The sequence below is a fragment of the Apodemus sylvaticus genome, chromosome 7, assembly GCF_947179515.1.
Source record: "Apodemus sylvaticus chromosome 7, mApoSyl1.1, whole genome shotgun sequence".
Lineage (NCBI taxonomy): Eukaryota > Metazoa > Chordata > Mammalia > Rodentia > Muridae > Apodemus > Apodemus sylvaticus.
The window spans coordinates 45,274,099-45,286,428 of record NC_067478.1 but is presented as its reverse complement, the minus strand read 5'-3'; the positions used below and the strand labels follow the sequence as shown (position 1 = coordinate 45,286,428).

General features: G+C 44.0%; 1 protein-coding gene across 2 annotated transcripts in view; it reads right to left on the bottom strand.

The window, feature by feature from the left end:
- The window catches only part of Lca5 (lebercilin LCA5), a 48,241-nt gene extending 38,176 nt beyond the window's left edge, over positions 1-10,065 (bottom strand). Inside the window, exon 1 of one of the 2 annotated variants that reach the window (XM_052187729.1) lies at positions 10,006-10,065. The gene's annotated coding sequence lies outside the window, so the exon portion shown is untranslated. The remainder of the gene's footprint in view (positions 1-10,005) is intronic. The other variant, XM_052187730.1, reaches the window with a different exon arrangement.
- Between the last annotated feature and the right edge of the window lie 2,265 nt (positions 10,066-12,330).

Genomic DNA, 12,330 nt, shown 5'->3' with positions numbered 1-12,330 from the left:
TGGAGTTTTCTCACAAGTGCTCAGAATTCTCCTCGACGACTCCATTGTTGAACCATTCCAGCATCCCAACACAGAAGGGCATAGACAGGAGGATCCCTGGGGTTTACTGAGCAGCCAGCACAGCCGAACTGGTAAGTCCCAGGTCCGGTGCGAGAGACCAGCCTCACACAAAAAGGCAGAGAGTGAGTGACTGAGGAAACCCCGTGTCAACCTCTGGCCTTCACATGTACACACACACACACACACTCACACACACACACATACTCACACACACACACACACACAGTATGCACCAAAAATAACTAAACATCAGCCCAATGTGTCCCCTCTGCCATCCACATATGAGACTATCAAGACTATTAATAGCAACAAGTAGAGAACTGTTTTAAGAATTAAACGGGGTAATTCAGTAACTACCACACAAGTAAGTGCACCCCATTTAAATGCTGATAATGTTAAAGTCAGTCATGTGCGGTAAAGATGTATCTCCTCAACCTCACCCATCTAGACCATTAAGCAGCTGTCCAGCTGTTCTTGACAAAGGAGAAGAAACACACAGAACAGCATTCTTCCCCCTCCCAAGGACTCACAGTTAAATCAGAAAAGAACTCCTATCCCCACTATCCAACTCCTACTCCCCACAACAAAGATTTTAAAAGCTTTATACTTTTCATGCTCCATCCCCCTTCATGCATGGTCAACTGTATCCAAAATTATCAAATGGGGGTTTCAGAAATAAACAACATACAACTTGTGAACTGCACATGAGTCTCAGCAGCACGATAACATCCCATCACTGCACCCTGTCCAGCTTGAGATGTGAGCCACCGTTTGCCCAGAGTATCCACACCGTGGATGCTACCTGACCCTTACTCATGTCGTAGCCAGCCTGGTCATCAGGCAGAGGAGCAGAGATGCTGCAGTCTGTGTATACAAAGACGCCCATGGGAAGTTGTGCAGTTTGTTTCTGGGATCTATTTAATCATTTTGGACCCAGTTGACCATGGATGATGGGAGGCTAAGCATAAAAACATAAGCCTTTGAAGTACTTGTCATGGTTAGGAGGAGTTGGATAACGGGGCGCAGGATTCCGTGAGGTTTAACTGTACGCCCTTGGAGGAAGGAAGTGTACCGTTCTCTGTGTGTTCCTCCCCTTTGTGAGAACAGATGGCCGGCTAGCACACTGATAGTCGAGATGGGTGAAGTCAGGGAGCCCTGTGAACTGTTTAAGTGAAGAAGCTGGAAGTTCTTAATAAAGGAAAAGCAAAACAAAATAAAACAAGCACACAAAATCCCAAAGCCCATTATACACTAAAAACTATAGTACAAGATATTGCAAGAAAACACTATATTTACATAATTTTATTATCGCATTTTATAATTGCCCTAGTTAATATTGCTAATCAAAATGCCTAGCTCAAAAGATATACTTTATCCTAGGAATATAAACTAGAAAAAAATAGACAATACAGGGTTTTACGCCATCCTCAATTTTAGGTGAGGGCTGAAGAACACGTTCACTAAGGACAAAGTGAGGCTAGTGTATACTATTCCCTGAAGTACCATTTGTGGACTATGAGGATTCAACTCACTCTTCATTTCAGATGGTTGTGACATACAGCCACATGCTAATTTTAAAGCCTAGAATATATAATTAGCCTTTTTTTTGGCTGAGAGAAAAAAGCATGTCTGTTATTATATCCCTAACAAATACTAGCTTTTCGTGTTACCAACAGCCTGCATCCACTCCACTCTTCTTCTGCTGCTGCTCGAGTTCCCTACTCCACCTTAGCCCGGTTCATTTCTAAAGCTGACACACGGCTGCTCTTATCAGAGTCCATATCTTGGGTATGATCCTTGGGGGTCATCTTTATTACTTTCCATAATTGATTACTGGTCTATATCCTTAAATAGGTCTCTCAGAAAGGCTACATACCGTTTAGGGGAGAAGCTCTGTGTATGGAGCTGTATGTAAAGGTTAGGGAGGGATGCTCTAAGTCCCTGTCTGTCCTCATACTTGACACTTTAGAGGCTCTGAGGTCCAGGTCAGGTCACTTTCTCCTGGAGCACTATTCCTCTGCCCTGGCTTTTAACGTTCAGGGAGTCATTTGTTGTGCTTATTCTCTTACTAGAAATACTTTGATCTCTATGAACAATAACATCTGCTAACATAGAGAATTGGCATGCCAGCACAGCTATCTAGTTTTTATTCCTTACTATGCCCACCCCACCTGTCCCATATTTCACCCTCCTAGCCCATGTAATCCTGGAGATGCATATCTACCAAGTTTGAAAACTAACCCTCTGGGAGTCAGAGGCAGGTAGATTTCTGAGTTCGAGGCCAGCCTGGTCTAGAGAGTGAATTCCAGGACAGCCAGGACTACACAGCAAAACCCTGTCTCGAAAAAAACAAATCCAAAAAAAACCAAAAAACAAAAAAAAAAAAAAGAAAAGAAAAGAAAAGAAAAAGAAAGGAAAGAAAAAGAAAGGAAAGGAAAGGAAAGGAAAAAGGAAAAAGGAAAAAGGAAAAAAAGGAAAAAGGAAAAAGGAAAAAGGAAAAAGGAAAAAAGGAAAAAAGGAAAAAAGGAATAAAAGGAAAAAAGGAAAAAGGAAAAAGGAAAGGAAAGGAAAGGGAAAGGAAAGGAAAAGGAAAGGAAAGAGGAAAGGAAAGACGAAAGGAGAGACGAAAGGAGAGAGGAAAGGAGAGAGGAAAGGAGAGAGGAAAGGAGAGAGGAAAGGAGAGAGGAAAGGAGAGAGGAAAGGAGAGAGGAAAGGAGAGAGGAAAGGAGAGAGGAAAGGAGAGAGGAAAGGAGAGAGGAAAGGAGAGAGGAAAGGAGAAAGGAAAGGAGAAAGGAAAGGAGAAAGGAAAGGAGAAAGGAAAGGAGAAAGGAAAGGAGAAAGGAAAGGAGAGAAAGGAAAGGAGAGAAAGGAAAGGAGAGAAAGGAAAGGAGAGAAAGGAAAGGAGAGAAAGGAAAGGAGAGAAAGGAAAGGAGAGAAAGGAAAAAGGAAAGGAAAGGAAAGGAAAAAGGAAAGGAAAGGAAAAAGGAAAGGAAAGGAAAAAGGAAAGGAAAGGAAAAAGGAAAGGAAAGGAAAAAGGAAAGGAAAGGAAAAAGGAAAGGAAAGGAAAGGAAAAAGGAAAAAGGAAAAAGGAAAGGAAAGGAAAAAGGAAAAAGGAAAAAGGAAAGGAAAGGAAAGGAAAGGAAAAGGAAAGGAAAAGGAAAGGAAAGGAAAAAGGAAAGAAAACTACCCCTTTCACCCTGCTGCTTTCTCAAACTCTTGGTGCTCGGGGTTGTATTCCTGCCACTGCGCCCCCTACTGGCAGCTCCCTGCCGATGGTGATGCCCTGATGGAGGCGGGGATGCCGGACTCCATGTCCTGTTGCACCTACAGCCTAAGTCTCCAAGCTCTCGGAGAGTCATCTGTAATCTGGAATGGAATCTCCACTTGTAACCATTTGCTTCGAAACCTACACTGGTCATGTTTTCCTGAGACAGCTTTTGTCAAGATCACCAATAGTGATGATGCTACATCCAATAATAGTGATATCATCCTACATCCAACAGTTAATTCCCATCCCATTCCTACTTGACTACAGCATCTCCACCTTCAGAAAGCAATCTCTTTGCCACCGTATACACCCAAGGTACCAGACATCCCCGCTGGCTTCCTTCCCATACCTACACTCCCGATCCTTAGGTCACCTCTACAACTGACTTTCAGACTCAAACATCCCCTCTTCCTATTCCCATTTCAAATTCACATGTTCAAAACTAAAATGCCTCCATCCGTGACGCTTGCCTAGTTTCCTGGCTTCACTAAGGGGCCTCTTTCTATTAAAGAACTCCAGTTACAAACGTAAGCTCACCTGGGTCCTTCTGTCTTCATGTCTCCAAACCCTGACTTTTTAGCCTCCAAATGCTGTGTCTTAAACCATCTTTTACCATCTCTTACCCGTGTCTTACGACCTGCATTGTTACTGCCTGAGTCTGAGTCACCATCTTGTCTCAGTTGGACTTCTGCACTGGCTGCTGAGAGCAGACTTTCATTCCCACAGTTAATTCTTCATGCGGCAGCCAAAAATAGCAACCTGGAGCAGAGATTACACAGCGGGGCTTCCCTGCTCAATCCACTTCAAAGACTTCCTAAGACCATCTGATTCCTTGTGGTCAAAGCTGCCCAGAATTAGCATTCTGCTTCCTCCCCAGCCTTGTCAGGACACTGCGGTCATCTCCCTCCCTGGGACAAATGGCCTTCGGTGCTTCCCACCTGCCAAACCTTGTACAGGCTTCGCTCTCCACAGAGTCCTTCCTGACTCCTTCATCCTGGTCTCAGCACAAAGGCCACCTTCTATAACACTATGGAATGGATTCTATTACAGTGAGCCCAGTCACACCTTTCTATTGTCTACTTTACTGTATGTACAGATCTTACTAGCACTGGCAACACTCTTCTATTGACGTGAGACATTTTTCCGGGTTTATTTTAAGTAACTGAGAGATCTAATGGGGCTTCAGACAAAATTCAGTAAAAATCTACCTGCATTTATACCTTCAATTTGTGTTCAACTAATATTTCTGGTTTGGAGACAGGGTCTCAGGTAGCCCAGGCTGGCCAACAACTCACTGTGCAACTGAAGATGTCCCTGGTCCCTACTGGTGCCTCCCAAGTGCTGGGACTACAAGTGTGAGACACTGCAACGGGCTCAGACACATCACAAACAAATGCAAGTACTTCCTTCCTTTAAAAAAAAATGTGTAGCTTAAAGAACCATAGCAAGAAAATGAATCCTAATGACACTGCTACACTCAAAGAGCAGCGTCTCGCTCAGCCATCGTCAGAGATGTTTCCTCCTGCAGTAGATGGGAACAAATACAGAAACCCACAGCCAGACACTATACAGAGTGAGAAACCTTGGACCACGCAGTCCTACATGGGATATCTCCATCAGATCCCTCCCCTTAGGGCTCAGGGAACCCCGTGGGTGGAAGAGGAGGCAGAAAGATTGTAAGAGCCAGAGGGGTGGAGGACACACATGAAACAGCAGACCTCAGTGCATGTGAACTCAGAGACTCGGGCACCATGTATGTATAGGTCTACACAGACCTGGGCCTGATGGCGTCCCAGCACTGAGCGGGTAAGGAGGCACAAACTCCAACCCCTAACCCAAGAGCTATCCCCATTTGATAACCACTTGCAATGGAAAAGTTCGTTTTCTCCAACAGAGTTTCACTGGGGGTACAAAGAACTCTTAAGGGGTGGCCTCATGCCTGGCAGTAGGTGACCAACACAAAATGGCGTCTTTGGGAGAAGGGGTTTGTCTCATAATGCTTTGTTGGGCTTTCATCTGTCTGTCTGTTTTGCTTACAGAACTTTTGTGTATAGATCATGGTTTCCTCTGGTTTTGTGTTTTCATGGGATTTCTCTGTGTGCAATTCCATATGTTTATGCGTCTCTATGTCTGTATGTTTCTCTGTATGTGTTTCTTGACCTTTTTAAATATTTTTCTTCTGTTTGTTTTGTTTTCTGGTTGGTCTGACTATTTTTATCTTACTTTATTATTATAATTTTTAGATGCCTGTATTTTTTTTTCTAATGAGAGAGAGAGAGAGAGAGAGAGAGATAAAGGGACTTGGACAAGAGGGGAAGAGGAAAAGCTGGAGGAGGGATTGAGGGAGGAAGACTCACAATCAGAATATACTGTATCAAAAAAACTATTTTCAATTTTTTTTTAAAAAAATGAGAAGCTTTAGAGAACCCTGAAGATGTTCCGTGTGTAGGTTTCCAACTCAGTTAAAGTAAGCACTGCGACCAAGAACGAGCCAGTGTTTTATCTGTTTCTCCTGTCACCGAGGAGTGTGGTGGAATGCTTTGATGTATTAATTATATAAAAAAGTTAACTAAGATACACATGCGTACATGCTCATACACATGCACATACACGTCTTGCTAATTCAATCGCTAAAAACAGTTACTTTCCTAAAACTGGCCAAGAACATTCCTATAGCAGGAAACTATCAATTCTACAACATTTTTTTTTTAATCTAAAAGTAATTTTTTAAAACAAGAGTCTCCAATAATACAGGTTGCACATAACTGGTCAGGAAATAACATACCAAAGATTCCTTCGGTGCCGGGATGGCTCCTTCAGAACCAGATTCGCATGGATCCTAAAGTGAGCTGCGATCCGTAGAGAGCTCTCTGGATGAGCAGCGTCACAGAGATCGTCCGGCTCACCAAGCATTTACAAACTAACGCGTTGTTGATTCCCTAACAAAACCCTGTGCTGGGTTTCTGTGTATAAAACATTGCTCCCTGGTTACCTCTACCTCTGGCAGGCAACGGGACAAGAAAAGTAAAAGAAACAAAGTGAAAAATGGAAATGAGGAGCTTTGTCTCCTCAGAAGGGAGGTTAAGTCTAGAAGGATGAGGTGGAGGTAAAGACCACAGCGCAGCTCCAGACCTGCAACTGCAGACTGGTTTACCGAAAAACACAAAAAGATTAAAATCCAGACTCCTCACTCCATTTACATGCTTCTGCAAATTTCCAGAAAAATCATTTTATTTGAGAAAGAGATCTTTTCTTCTTTAAAGATCAAACTATCTTTGTTTAAAATAAAACTTTAAAATACTAAAACCGTCTAAACTATGTTGGATGTTTAAGTATGATTTTACTACAGTCACTCAGACCACAGCAAGCGCTAGCTTCCGTTAAACAGCACTTTAAATACTCAGCCAAATGAAAGCGTAACTGTAGTATGTGTGCCCAGAGTTTAGTGAATCAAATGAAAACATCATAGGATGTTTTCATTCGTCCACTGGACACTTGTTCAACGGCCACCAAATGTCAGGCAGTGCACATCGGATAAGTTAGAAATGAAAAAGGAGTGAAAACCCACTGATTCCCCAGCATGGACAAGGCCAGAGCCAAGAGAGAAAAATACCAACAGAACACAACTGCTGGAGGTAAAAGGCAGCAGAGGTGATAAAAAACAAGCCAAGGCTGGTGCCAGGAGGACGCTGGGAGGTTTCCAGAGAGACGATGCTGCTCCTCCGTTTCCGTTTTCATGTATTACAGGAGGTTAAGCACAGCGTGATGTGGGGGGAGGGGGCTAGGATGGGCACTGGCAAACGCGGTTTAGCAAGGACTGGGCACAGCGGCCACACCTGGGTAACCTGATCCCGGTACCAAGTCAGCCAGGGCCTAAGAACAAACCAATGGCATACTTTCAAACTGTAAATAGTTCCTCAGCACGTGACATGGAAATCATCAGACAGACCTGAGCTAAATGGCTAGGGAGTAGTGTGGGGGATTCCATGTTTACTGCTGTAGCACTCACCATAGCCGTGATATGGACCAGTCGGGATGTTCATCAGCAGATGGTGGTGTAAAGAAAACAAGGCAGATGCGTGCAATGCAGGTGTATTCACCTGTAAATACCGCGCTGCAGGAAAATGAATGGAGCCTAAGGTTGTTCAAGTTATTTAAGTAAGCCTGACCCAGAAAGTCAAATACTCCATGTCTATGTGAAATGCAGGCATCACTTTATATATGATGAGAATGGAGGAAGTGAGCTAACGGAAGTGAGCAGGAAGCCAGGACAATGAAATTCATTTTCTTTGACTAGTAACCAAAAACTTACACACATAGCACACAGGCTTTTGACATTTTAATACACACACTTTAACAATCTTTTCTATATTGGTTATGTGGTGAAACAATATTTTGGATTATCCAGTTACCATATATTAAAATTAACTTTATCTGCTTATATTTTTGTATGCTTATTGAAAAATATGTACTTCCCATTATATAAATATAGGACCACTCTGGTTTGAAATGAGTACACTGGCTGTGGGCATCAGTACGTAATGAATGAGGCTGGATCGGATGGAAGCTACCATCACAGGCAGATTGCTTACAGGAACAAAGGCTCTTTAGGAAGGATCAAGCGCTTAGACATGACCTTTACAAAGGTCCACCTAAGCCAAGAGCCAGAGGTCTGCGCTACAGTAGCAGGGCCAGGGTAATGGAGCTTCGAAGATGCTGGCGATGATGAACAAATCATTTAAAGCCAGACTCGGTGATGGACTAAATGCAGACTGTGAGGAGAAGAACCTGGAAGAGTTTCAAAGTTTTTGACTTGTAAAACTGGATGCAGATGATATTGTCTGATTGCATGGTGTTTACCAGGCATACTGAGCCAGAGCCACCTATGGGCAGGTTAACCCAACTGGTAGTACCTACAGTTATCTACCCAGGAGTTGAAGAGATGCAAAATTGGGGGTGTGCTAATAACTTATAGATAGTAGAAGCCAGCAGCAAGAATGGAGTTGGCCGAGACACTATGGAATGAAAAAAAATGGAAAACTGAGTTGTGGGCAGAGGGAGGGGTGTCCCCACAACTTGACAACAGGAGGTGCTGCTTGAGTGATTCCGTGATGCTGAAGAGATACAGCTTTGGAAATATTTCTTTTCCAGAAGCGTCAACTGCTTTTGATGTCCGAATGACAATTTATCAATTTAAAGAACTGAAGCATACTCGTCTTTCCTGGCATTCATTTGAATAAACATACTAACCAATACACAACCAAACACAGGGTGAAATGTTGTAAATAGTAATATAAAATTGGAGTGTGGAAAGGGGCTAGAAAGAATACAGATTAGTGAGCATGAGAGAAATGAAACCTCCATTTACCTTTTTCCTTGATGCCTGTAGCTCTCCACCCCAACCCTCAACATTTAAATGACTTTTAAATTTACTTATTTATGCTTGATTGTTTGTTTGTTTAGTTAGTAAGTTAGTTACATGGGTGTTTTGTTGAATGCGTGTCTGTGCACCATGTATGTAGTTCCTGGTGCTCAGAAGGCCCAGAAGGCAGCATGGGATTCCCTGAAACTGGAGTTACAGACAGTTGTGAGCTGCCATGTGGCTGCTGGGAGAATAGTTAGTACTCTTAACTGTTGAATCATCTCTCAAGCCCTAGATTATGACTGTTGATCCCAAAGACATCTACCTAATCCCAAATGCACGGTTGCGCATAAACATGTATGTGGTCAAGCATTCTCTGCTTGGGCGAAGAGCTAAGACCCACAAACTTCGGGATGGAGATGTGCAGACAGGAGCTGGCCCATGACAGGAAACACCACACACACACACTCAATCCTAAAAGAAAAACTATTTTTATAAAACCTTCCTCCACATCCCCAACCCCACTTACCCAAACATAGGCACAAATACCTCCATAAAATTAATCCTCATAATGTGTCTGCTATTCAGTGCACCTCTCCTCTAGGGGAAAAATACTGTCACTAGCAACTTGTTACCAACCAAAGATGCCATTACTTTTCAAGCCTATGAAATGACTAAGAATTTACATTCAGTGAACTGGACCAGCCCCCTCGCACTGGGAAACACTGTTCCCTTGTTCAGCTAGTGCGAAACAAAAGACATCTGTATCCACCCCAACTCAGTCTTGCCAACAGGTAGGTTTTGCTAACTACCTTTATGCCCTCCATTCCATCCCTCAATGGTGTATAAAAGTAATCCACAGCCTGGACCAAAGTGCCACTCTCCTTTAACGACAGTGTAACAATAATATCCTAGACTGTTCCAGAGTCTCTGAAAGGCTCCGCGCGCCCTCTTTCCCATCCTGATCTCCACCAGCCTCTAGAGGTTTCTTTCTGGTAACATCACTCTTCTTGGATCTGTCTGCACTTGCTTTCCTCCTGCTTTGGAGGGCTAACAAAACCCACTCTCTCAACTTTCTCCCGCTTCTCTCCAAAGCATCGGGCGTCCAGCCCCGCCCCGTCCCGCCCCATCCCGCCCCGTCACACCCATCCCCTGGCCGCAGACCTCCTCTCTCGGCCGCTGCCCACCCCTCACCCTCCAAGCTGGCACCTCCTGCTCCTGCCTGGATCATCGGCCAATCCCCGAGTCCGACCGACAGCTACGGCCAGAGCCCTAGAGACGCTGCAGACTGCGACTGCCGAGAGTATGAACTTACTCACTGTAGGGACCACGGCTACGGGCGGCGGCTCGGCGGCTTCGGCTCCCGGGCAACGGAGCGGAGGCCCAGCTTGCACCGCGGGAGGACCGGCCTCCGCCTCCCTGAGTTCCCATTGGTTACTGGCTCCATACAGCCATTCTTATTGGTTACTGTGGCATCGGAAGGCGGGATAGCGAGGCGAGAGGCACTCGCCATTGGTCGGCCGCTGCGGGGACCGCGACGGCGAGGACAGTTGCTGCGCGGAGCCCAGCGCCCAGGACGGACCAAAAGAATGCCAACCCTTCTTGTAGAGGGACGCCGGCTCTGGAAAGGGTCTGTGAAACTGGGCCCTGGACAAAATCCTTGGAAACTGCCCCGATTTCTTTCCGAATGTTTTGGATTTCGTTATAAAGAAATCATAATGTACTTTTCTGGTTCCACTGAAATTGATCAGTAGGAAGGTGTGCACTTGATACTTTAATGGTGCTCCTGCCTGGGGTCTGGGCTTTCTTGAGATAATCATCTTGAAGATGATTTGAAATTTGGGGCTAAAGAATAATGGGAATACGTTTGTGCAGAATTTAAAGGAAATATTCTAAAGCGCATGCCAATCGGCTAATTTTTCTTTTTAAACTGACAGCGCACACTAAGAAGCATTATTTGCAGTAGGCAAAGAAGCTATAAAGAAAATCTTTTCCACGGGGGCTTTGAAGCTCTCTGAGCTTCTCATCCAGACCGTTTAATAAGACTACCCAGTTCCTGATTGAAGCCTGCTAGTGTCTCTCTGGTTTCAGTCTTCAACTGCAGATCGAATTCTTTGATGCAAATATTTTCCAATCCGTTGCCCAATAAAGATCGCCGTTCCCATTTCTCGCCTCACTTCGTGTTTTTTCCCTTCAAGTAACAGACTAACTTGCCTAAATACTGTAAACGTAATTTTCAATATATTTTCCCATGTAATTTCCTATGGTACACAGTTTGCCATAGAAGGTAGCTGGCCCTGGTGGCAGGGATGTGGGTGAGCCAGCCCACTGAGTGTGGGAGAGATGAGTCTGGGAGTTGGGAAGGCAAGGCTGCCCTCTCACCCCTCTACACTGCCACCAGAGGCAGTCTGAAGAGCTGACCCCAAGAGCAGGCCCTACACCTCACCTGGGCAATACAGAAGGCTGTCCTTGCTTCAGAGGCTGTTAATGAGTCAGCCAGTCCCAAGGATGAGAGCGAGGGGGGGCTGGCTCCATCATTTATCCGCCATGAGGTGGTGTGGGTGTGGGGGTGATGCTCTCCTCACCCCTGCTACCTGTGACAGACAGGAGAGCTGGCCCTAGGATCTTGAAAGTGAGTAAGCCCTGTCCCTCTACAGTTGTAGCATCTATAGTATGTCATAGTGCATCCCACAGAATATCCCTCTGTCCACACATCTTCATGTGTTCAATACCAGGGCTAGCTCTCCTGAGCGCTGCCACCTGTGAGGGGTGGGGACAGCTTAAAGCACTGAGGTCAATGATGCCTTTCTATGCTTTGGATTTTGTTTTGGGGTGTGTGTGTGTGTCTTTTGGGGAGAAGGTTGCAGGAGTGAAGAGTGGATATGAAGGGATGATATGAAAGTCATAAATAATCAATAAAAAATAAAAACAAAAACAATTGTCACAGTTTTTTTGGGGGGGGTTAACCTAAATATGTGATATTGAAGTTTGACAATTTAAAAATAGAACTTCATGTTGTTCATGCTGCTTTAAATGTATTACTTGATTTGTTTATTAAGTGAATAGGCTGTTAGCATATAAAATTAATAAAGAGCATCTATAGTTGGCATTTTAACGAAACTGAATGACTTAGGAAAAAAATGAACTGAAGATAAGGCTCAAGGAAACGGAAGACCTAGAAGATGGGGCTGCTCTGGGAAAACCATGCAGTCCAATCTGATCATCTCTGCTCATCTTTGATGGGTCAGTGGTTAGGAGCACTGATTGCTCTTCCAGAGGTCCTGAGTTCAATTATTCCCGGTAGCCACACAGTGGCTCACAACTATCTGTAATGGATCCAATGCCTTCTTCTGGTATGTCTGAAGACAGCTCTGGTGTACTCACATATATAAAATAAGTAAATAAAAAGTAAGCTATAGTATTTCATAGCTGTTGATTATTTCACCATGTAAAAGATTAATTGTTGAATCCTTGATGAAATTTTCGAGTGATTTACTGTCAGTTGAAAAAGAAACCGAGCCACTTAGATATTACTAATAACTTTCTTTAAAATTGGAAGGTGAATCTCTAATAGTATCTGAGTTTTGTAGCATTTATTTCAATTGGGGGAGAAGCTTTGCATTCATGTTAAATTAAAAAA